The sequence below is a fragment of the Rhamphochromis longiceps genome, linkage group LG8, assembly GCF_057381845.1.
Source record: "Rhamphochromis longiceps isolate RC_006_pf linkage group LG8, R_longiceps_female_GT1.1, whole genome shotgun sequence".
NCBI lineage: Eukaryota > Metazoa > Chordata > Actinopteri > Cichliformes > Cichlidae > Rhamphochromis > Rhamphochromis longiceps.
The window spans coordinates 32,692,099-32,701,807 of NC_140564.1; positions in this window are offsets into that span (position 1 = coordinate 32,692,099).

A 9,709-nucleotide genomic window follows, 5' to 3' on the forward strand; every position below is an offset into this window, starting at 1 on the left:
CGCAAAGCTACTGGTCCGGACGGGATTCCCGGCCGCGTCCTCAAGTAATGTGCGGCTCAGCTGGCTGGAGTGTTCACGCACATCTTCAACCTTTCCCTCTCTCTGTCTGTAGTCCCAGCCTGCTTCAAAATGGCCACCGTCGTCCCTGTACCCAAATCCTCCACCATCTCCTCATTGAACGACTGGCGACCTGTAGCCCTGACCCCCATCGTAAGCAAATGCTTCGAGAAGCTGGTCAGGGACTTCATCTGCTCTGCACTACCCGACTCACTGGACCCTCTACAGTTTGCATACCGCCACAACAGGTCCACTGATGATGCCATAGCCCTGACACTACACACTGCCCTGTCACACCTGGAGAAGAGAGACACGTATGTGAGGATGCTGTTTGTAGATTACAGCTCAGCATTCAATACCATCGTTCCCTCGAAGCTGGACAGGAAACTGCAGGATCTAGGACTGAGCAGCTCCCTCTGCAGCTGGATCCTTAGCTTCCTGTCTGACAGACGCCAGGTGGTCAGACTGGGCAGCATCACCTCATCCCCCATCACACTGAACACTGGTGCTCCACAGGGGTGTGTACTGAGCCCTCTCCTGTACTCACTCTACACCTACGACTGCACAGCCACTAACAGCTCCAACATCATTGTGAAGTTTGCGGACGACACTACAGTGGTGGGTCTTATCACCAACGGTGATGAGATGGCTTACAGGGAGGAGGTCAGCGCCCTGACCCACTGGTGTCAAGACAACCATCTCACCCTCAACGTCGCAAAGACAAAGGAGTTGATAGTGGACTTCCGGAGGTGCAGAGAAGTACACACCCCCATCACCATCAACGGCGCTGCTGTGGAGAGAGTGAGCAGCTTCCGGTTCCTTGGAGTACATCTGGCTGAGGATCTTACGTGGTCAGTACACACAAACAAAACAGTGAAGAAGGCGCAGCAGCGCCTCTTCTTTCTCAGGAGACTGAAAAGATTCGGCATGAGCCCCCGCATCCTCAGGACCTTCTATCACTGTGCCATTGAGAGCATCCTCACTGGATGCATCACCACCTGGTATGGCAACAGCACCGCCTACAACTGCAAAGCTCTCCAGCGAGTAGTGCGGTGCTCTGAACGGATAATTGGAGGTGAGCTTCCCTCCCTCCAAGACATCTACAGGAAGTGCTGCCTGAGGAAAGTGGGGAGGATCATCAAGGACTCCAGTCACCCCAGCCATAAACTGTTCAGACTGCTTCCATCAGGAAGGAGGTTCTGCAGCATCCGGTCCCGTACCAGCAGACTGAGAGACAGCTTCTTCCATCAGGCCATCAGACTGCTGAACACGTCATAGACACCTCAGCTTCACTACTGGAACTTCAACATTATGCACTCCACACTGTATATAAATGCCACTTGTTTTGCACATATTCAACTCTGTATATTTTATATATTTTATTATTATTATTATTATTATTTTTTTTTTTTTTTTTTTTACTATTTAATTTGTAAAAATGTGTATACACACACACACACACACACACACACACACACACACACACACACACACACGTAGGAAAATATTTAGTATACACATCCAGAAATGCATACACTATTATATATTGTACATATATTTATTAGTTTCAGGTTGGCCATTCTTGTATTTTGCTCGTTTGTGTTGTTGTGTTTGCACATCTCTGTTGCTTGTGGGGCTCGCACACAAGAATTTCACTCGCATGTGCTGTGCCAGTGTGCCTGCACATGTGATGTGACAATAAAAGTGATTTGATTTGATTTGATTTGATCCATCTCTTCCCATCTCAAACACAGAAAACATGCAAGTTTACACGAAGTCTTACAGACTCGTGACGCACATACACGCCATTTCTGTGTTTCAGAAATGTTCTGAGAGGTGTCAGTGGCTTAAGTTCATCTGGACTCGACTATTTCAACAGTCTTTCTTCAGGTGTGAGTCTGTCACTGTTCACTCAACTATAGATGGTTCAAAAAACACAGTTATTATCTGGAACATGGAAGCAAGACCACATATCTCCTGCACTGGCTGCCAATCAGCTTCAGAAATTATTTTACTGATTCTTTTAAGGGTTGCACAGTTTAGCACTTTCTTACCTGTCTGATCTTTTCACTAGATCACCAAGGTCTGCAGATGCTGTGCATTAAAATACTGTGACTGCTGACTTTAACTAATTTAATGTATGTACATGTAAATCTTCTGTGTATTTGTGGTGTGTAAAGATTGTAAACAGTGGTGCGTAAAATGTACTTGATTGATATACATTAAAATGATACCACATTTTCCTTAATGATTAAATAAACCCATTTCAGCTACTCAGATTTGTTGCTTCCTGTTGACTGAGGGTGAAGGATCATTGTTGAGTGTGTGAAACAAACTGCCTTTCACATCAGGACAACATTGGACACTTTTAAAATCTTCCTAAATGTCTTTTACTCGTCTAACTGTGGACGGTTTGGTTAACGGGTGCTGTTTCTTTTAATGTGCTTGAAAGTAAACTTGACTTGGCAACAAAGGAAAACCAGCAGCTGAGGTCAGGACCCAAAACCCCATCTGCACCTGAATGTAGAAACACATCAGAGCACAACAACTGGACCATTATGGCCTGATAAACTTTCACTCATGTGCCTTTAATGTCTCCCACTGCTGTTGGGTGCGTCAGAATTTAACACAAAGGCAAAATGAGAGAATCAACGACTCTCAACGATCCAATCAGATGATTAACTGCCGCCCTGCACCAGCTGTAGAGCCTTTGAGATCTGAGTTGAAAGGCTTCAGAAACTCAAGTCCAGTTGCCTCATTTCAGCACAGTGTAGACCCAAATTCTCAAAATTATTTAACAGATTAATTCAATTATGTTTTTAGAAGCTCTAATCAGCACATGTCAAGTCAAGTCAAGTTTATTTATAAAGCACATTTAAAAACAACCAAGGCTGACCAAAGTGTTGTACAATAAAATACAAATATAAAATACAATAAAACACAAGTACATAAAACACCTCACTGATAAAACAATAAGTTAAAACAGTAAGTTAAACCTTGCTAAAAGCCAATGAGAAGAGGTGAGTTTTAAGAGCAGTTTTAAAAGTTCCTAGGCTTGTGGAGAATCTGATGTGAGGAGGTAAACTGTTCCACAGTCTGGGTGCAGCCACAGCAAAAGCCCTCTCTCCCCTAGTCTTTAATCTGTACCTGGGAACATCTAAAAGCTTAAGGTCTGCTGACCTCAAAGATCACCTGGGGCGGTAAATGCTAAGAAGCTCTGCCAGGTAAGGAGGTGCAGTACCGTTAAGAACCTTAAAAACCAGCAGTAAAATTTTAAAATCAATCCTAAAAGCAACTGGAAGCCAGTGGAGAGAGCAGAGGACCGGAGTGATGTGGTCTCTCTTTTTGGAACCGGTCAGCATGCGAGCAGCAGCGTTCTGCACCAGTTGGAGGCGATGCAGACAGGAACGATCTAAACCAGCATAAAGGGAGTTACAGTAGTCCAGCCGTGATGTAATAAAAGCATGGACCACCCTTTCTAGATCGTTCCTGCACAGGTAGGACTTGACTTTAGCTAAAATCCGTAGATGATAAAAAAGATCCCTTGACTACGGAGCTGATTTGTTTATCAAATTTAAAAGTAATGTCAAAAGTAACACCGAGGCTCTTAATGGAGGAACCCCTAACTTTGGAAGTTAGGGGTCCCATAAAATCAAAGGAAAGGTTGGGGTCTTTAGGAAGCCCAAACACAATGACTTCAGTTTTACTTTCATTTAGATGTAGGAAGTTAAGAGCCATCCAAGTCTTAATGTCAGACAAACAGGAGAATAACGGCTGCAAAGAGTCCTTACAGTCTAACCTCAGAGGGAGGTGGATCTGAATGTCATCAGCAAAGGTGTAGAAGGACACATTAAATTTGCGCAGCACATCGCCCAGAGGGAGCAAATACAGAGTAAACACCAGGGGGCCTAGAATGGATAACAGTATGGATAACAGTATGTTGTGATCGACAGTGTCGAAGGCTGCTGTCAGGTCTAAGGTTACTAGGACAGCAGCACAACCAGAGTCTACAGTTAAAAGCAAATTAAAAACTCTCAATAAGGAGAGGTTAAAAACCTGAGAAGTCACCAGAAGGTCTGCAGATGCTGTGCATTAAAATACTGCAAATCTTCTGTGTATTTGTGGTGTGTAAAGATTGTAAACAGTGGTGCGTAAAATGTACTTGATTGATATACATTAAAATGATACCACATTTTCCTTAATGATTAAATAAACCCATTTCAGCTACTCAGATTTGTTGCTTCCTGTTGACTGAGGGTGAAGGATCATTTGTTGAGTGTGTGAAACAAACTGCCTTTCACATCAGGACAACATTGGACACTTTTAAAATCTTCCTAAATGTCTTTTACTCGTCTAACTGTGGACGGTTTGGTTAACGGGTGCTGTTTCTTTTAATGTGCTTGAAAGTAAACTTGACTTGGCAACAAAGGAAAACCAGCAGCTGAGGTCAGGACCCAAAACCCCATCTGCACCTGAATGTAGAAACACATCAGAGCACAACAACTGGACCATTATGGCCTGATAAACTTTCACTCATGTGCCTTTAATGTCTCCCACTGCTGTTGGGTGCGTCAGAATTTAACACAAAGGCAAAATGAGAGAATCAACGACTCTCAACGATCCAATCAGATGATTAACTGCCGCCCTGCACCAGCTGTAGAGCCTTTGAGATCTGAGTTGAAAGGCTTCAGAAACTCAAGTCCAGTTGCCTCATTTCAGCACAGTGTAGACCCAAATTCTCAAAATTATTTAACAGATTAATTCAATTATGCTTTTAGAAGCTCTAATCAGCACATGTGACATCAGGCACCACAAGAGGTTGGTGGTTTTTAAGGTTGACCTGTCGATCAACAGACGATGGTGAGTTTTCATTCATTCTGTTGTCTAAAACAACTTCCTGCTCACATTAACACGTAGCTGAGGAAATGAAATATTGCTTTTGTGTAAATGATTTAATCACATTAGTACTTGGACTAGTTATAGTGGACAGGAAATATTTACATTCAATGTAATGTCCAGTTACGTTCAACCCCCTGCAGATTTGGAAACTAGGACACTGATACAAATGGATTCAACAGCATCTTTAGCAGAAGAACCTTTGTTCCAGTGATTACATTAACATTTAAGTGTTCACCTTCAGTTCACGGCTGTGGTGTGAAAGACGAGTGAAAGAAGTAACGACAGTTATGCTGGAGTAACTGTTATTGTTCCAGGAAGCTGGACCCTGCCCCTCTTATCAGATACCTGCAGGGCATCCCAGACGACTCGGAGCATTTCACACCTTGACCCAACAAACCCAAAAGGGTGAATGGGTGGGTCAACGACTCTGAGGCATCAGGAGAGGTTAAAAACCTGAGAAGTCACCAGAAGTCAGTCTGAACCGCAGGACGAGAGGAAAGATGTCTTCAACCATGGGTAAGTCCTGGCTGCCTGCTTTTTAGCACTTAGATGTTCGCTAAACTAAGTCATTCTTATTACAAATGTACAAAGTGATTCTTTTAATTCTATCACTGCTTTCATCATCATCTATTCCTGACCTAACCTAACCTTTCTTCCAAAAAACTTACCAAGTTCAGAAATAACCTTAACATTTATATTGTTCTGAAGGCTTCTTTTTAAAACAAAGTAGAAACATTTTATTTTTAATAGTTGCTGAGATGAAGTGATGCAAACCATCAGCATACACGTGATCTTGTCCTGTATCTTGGTGTTTACCAAAGAAACATCATGCAGGCGGCTTTGCTAATGACAGAAACGTCCAGTTTGAAGCTCCAGTCAGTGTACGAAACGATAACTAACGGCGAGAACTCATTTTCCTAATGAGTAAAGAAACTTTGATTGTGTTTCAGGGCCACACGGAAGAATTTAATTTTGTTTCTCATTGCATTGTTGCTCATACATTTGTGATGCTTGTACCTTTCAGATATTCAGCAGCTGTTACCAATCAAAGAAGAACCAGATGACTGGAGCCCTGATATGGAGCAGCAAGTCTCACAGCTCCTCAGCATAAAGAAGGAAGAGGAGGAGGAAGCTGACATCACTGATTTCCCGCTCGCTGCTGCTGCGGTGAAGAGTGAAAATGAAGAGAAAGTGCACTCACTGTTTCATCATGTTAAAAATGAATACAAGGACGAGGAGGAGACTCAGACCTGCAGCTCAGGTAACAAACAAATTAAATTGAACTATGAAACTGCACCAACATTTTTTCTCTGTGAGGAATCAGGTTTTATATTTTGTCTGCTTCTGTTGTGGCTTTGTTAGTTTCACTTCAGTAATGTTATTAAAATATGGAGGGTATTTTTAGGGCGAGATTTAAGAACAAGTGATGAAATCCATTGAATACAGTCACCTCACTAATTTGATTTGTTTTATTTTAGTTTCTCTTCGTTTTAATTTAGTTGGCTGTGATTCGATTGGATGATGTAACTCTGTGAGATGGGCTTTAGGTTAGAGTCCATTCTGCAGGATACTGGAAACCAGTGTCCCCATACACCCAGCATTTTGGCTTTTTTAAAATATGCTCGTCATCCATCTGTGTGTACCTTGCAGGTGTCCATCATCTGTTTGATATTAAAGAAGAGGTTTCCCATGAACGGAGCCCGATTGAAGACTCGGACTTCTTCCAGGAACGCTGCATTGGCCAGGATGGACTGCAGGAGGATGACACACGTGCAACAGCTCCCAGAACCTTTCCGATGCCAATATTCAGTGTTGCGTCCCGCAATGCATTGCAACGCCTCAAATTTGAACAGAGAGAAAAAATCAAATTCTGCGTGAAAACCAAGATATCTGTGAAGAAAACCTTCCAAATGCTTCAGGAAGTTTACGGCAGCAAAGCAATGAGCCGATCAAGATGCAAGGATTGGTATTTGCGTTTCAAAAATGGCAGAACATCCGTCGATGATGAAATCAGGTCAGGGCGACCCAGCACGAGCACAACTCCCAAGCACATCCGAGAAATCGATCAACTTGTGCGCCAGGATTTCCGGATCTCTCTGAGGGAGATTTCTGCCATTCTCAACGTGTCATTCGGAACGGTCCAGGCGATCCTGACGTCCACTTTGAACCTGCACCAAGTGGCTAACAAGCTTGTGCCCAGGCTACTCACTCCCGAGCTGAAGCAGTATCGTTTACGAGCCTGCGAGGATCTCCGTCAACAGACGCGAGATGACCCAACGTTCATGTCCCGGATCATAACTGGCGATGAAAGCTGGGTGTACGGCTGCAAGCCTGGAAAAGCAAGGAGGGTGAATCCGACAAGGAGCCAGTTCAAGGTCAAGCTCATCGTCTTCTTTGACATTCACGGGGTGGTGCATCGGGAAGTTGTTCCCGACGGTCAGGCGGTTGATGCTCCGTTCTACCTCAGTGTTATGACGCGTCTCAGGAAGAACATCGAGGCCAAACGACCTGAACTGTGGCAGAAAGGCGACTGGCTGCTCCATCACGACGACACACCCGCCCACGATGCACTGAAAGAGTGCCATTATTTCTGCTACACCGACACAAATCTCATTCTTCACCCACAGCACTCACCAGATTTGGCCCCCTGCGACTTCTTCCTCTTCCCCAAAATCAACGCCAAGTTGAGGGGACATTTTTTTGACACAGTGGAAGAGCTCCAGCATGCGTCACTGATAGTACTGGATTCACTGGGAGAAGAGGACTTCCGCAGAGCTTTCAGAGCGTGGCAGCAGCGCTGGGTGTGGTGTGCTGCTGTGCAAGGCAACCGCTTTGCAGCTGATGGTGGCCAGATTTGAATTGAATACATATTTTTGTATATTTGTTTCATATTTTTTGTATTTTTATTTTTTTTTGCATTAGCATGCATTTTTACTGATGTTTGATCTTGTTACATATAACTTTTTTTATTGTTTAAGTAGAGTGAAAATGGTAGGTGGTACATTGCCGTTGTAAATATGTTAGCATGTGCATATTTACAATTGGATCACTTTATAAAATGTAAATAACAACAGAGCAACAACAAAAAAGAGAAGGATGGGTCTTATTGTCATGATCAGAGCGATCCAATATTAATTCTCCAGATCCTCTGAATCTTTTGATGATAGGTGGTGTTGATGTTTAGATTGGCAAAGTCTTCAGTTTTACATTGATAGTTATTCTGAAACTGTTCCACAACTTTTAGATGTTTCTTGTTGTTTTTTGCAGACTGGTGAACCTTTACTTGAGAAATGTTTTTTTATTCCAGTCATGTTGTTGACCTGTTGCTGTAATTAGTCATGAAAAACTTCCTCCAGCTGTTTATTTTGAGTCCCTCTCGCAGCCTTTTTGAGATGTGCTGCTGCCATAAAAGCCAAACTGAGCGAATGTTTTTCATCTCAGGTCAAACATTTGATGTATTTTGTTGGGTTCTTTTGTGAATAAAAATATGGATTTGTGAGATTTGGAAGTCACTGCATTCAGTCTTTATTTTACACAGCATAGTTTTTAGTTTGTAGTTTGCTGGGCACTGGGAACGTAATAGAATATAATAGAGGCACAGAGACCAGAAACTACCGCTGACCACGAAACACTGACGATGCAGGAAGAATAAAGAGAGGATAACTTACAAAACTGAGCGATTAAACACAAAGCAAAACTCAGTATTCCCAGGGATCCACAGCATACTGGAATTTAAAAGGGAACAAATAAACATGAGCCTAAAAATACAATAAACAGAAAAGTGTAAACCTTGAACACTGGAGACGCAGGAAAAACCCCAAAGAAGCTCAAATTCAAACATATAACCAAAAATGTCTAAACTCCAGAGCACAGTGAAACCCAGAGACCTGGTTTGCACCGACTAGCAGACATTTTTTCCCATCATTCTCCACTGCTGACTCAGTGTCTGTCCTCCACATGCCCAAGACAACATCCACACATCATTCTTTACTTTGGCATGAAGCAGCTCACAGGCCTCGCTCGGCCTAGCAAATAAATGAACCCATCTCAGATTACAGCAGACCTAAAGTCAGATAATCTACAAACAAGCTGTTATAAAAAATTTTATTAACCTTCACGCTGTGATAAAAAGGCAATAAAAAGTAAATGTGCACGTGAACTCCAGACAAACAGCATCAGGGGGAAAGAATAAACAAAGGAAGTGAACACACAGAGAGAAAACACAAGGAGCTAAACTTCAAAATAAAACAGGAAGCAAACAGAAATGGAGACCAGGGCCCTGTTTCAGGAAGCCGGTTTAGAAAACTCAGAGTGAAAAACGATACGCAGGGTTGAGTAACCCCGAACTGTCCAACTCAGAATATTCGGTTTCAGAAAGGCTGATAACAAGTAGTTCAGTCAACGCGGAGTTGCTTTAACCCCAAGTGAAGCGCGCGGACGAGGATACATAAAGCCCTGATCAGTGGAGCACAGATTAAGCGAGTCACCATGGAGACGGAGGGAAAGAAGGCGCGGTCAATGTATTTTACAGCGCTTGAGGCCGAAATTCTGATGGCAGCATATGCCGATAACATGCAAATTCCGCGGAAAAAAGTAACACAGCGACAGCTGCAAAAGAAAGGGAGCATGCATGGCAAAACATAGCCGACAGAGTCAATGCGTGAGTGTTAATTTAAACATTGATCTAGGGATTTCCACCCATTTAACACGTTATTTTATCATATGTTATTTTATTTGTTATTTTATACATTTT